Source organism: Triticum dicoccoides, chromosome 4A (assembly GCF_002162155.2).
Source record: "Triticum dicoccoides isolate Atlit2015 ecotype Zavitan chromosome 4A, WEW_v2.0, whole genome shotgun sequence".
NCBI classification, from domain to species: Eukaryota; Viridiplantae; Streptophyta; class Magnoliopsida; order Poales; family Poaceae; genus Triticum; species Triticum dicoccoides.
The window spans coordinates 492,370,155-492,370,447 of NC_041386.1; positions in this window are offsets into that span (position 1 = coordinate 492,370,155).

The window sequence follows — 293 nt, forward strand, 5'->3', positions numbered from 1 at the left end:
CTTGCGAACTCGTTGGACTCGCCGGGGTGACCAAATGGTCACCGGAGCTGCGTCGACGGCGAGCTCGGCGACGGCGGAGGTTCGGCCGTGGTGGGGAGGTTTCTACGGTGAGGGAACGAGGGGAAGGAGAGGGGGAAACGGTGGCGTAGCTCACCGCGGTTGCAGTGGGCGTCGAAATGGGCTCGGGGACGCGCTGGAGACGGCGAATCGACGGCGACGGTGGTCGGAGCCCGAAGAGAGGAACGGCGACGTGGCGGCGATGCAGGGCTTCCGGGGAGCTGTGGAGCGGTGGG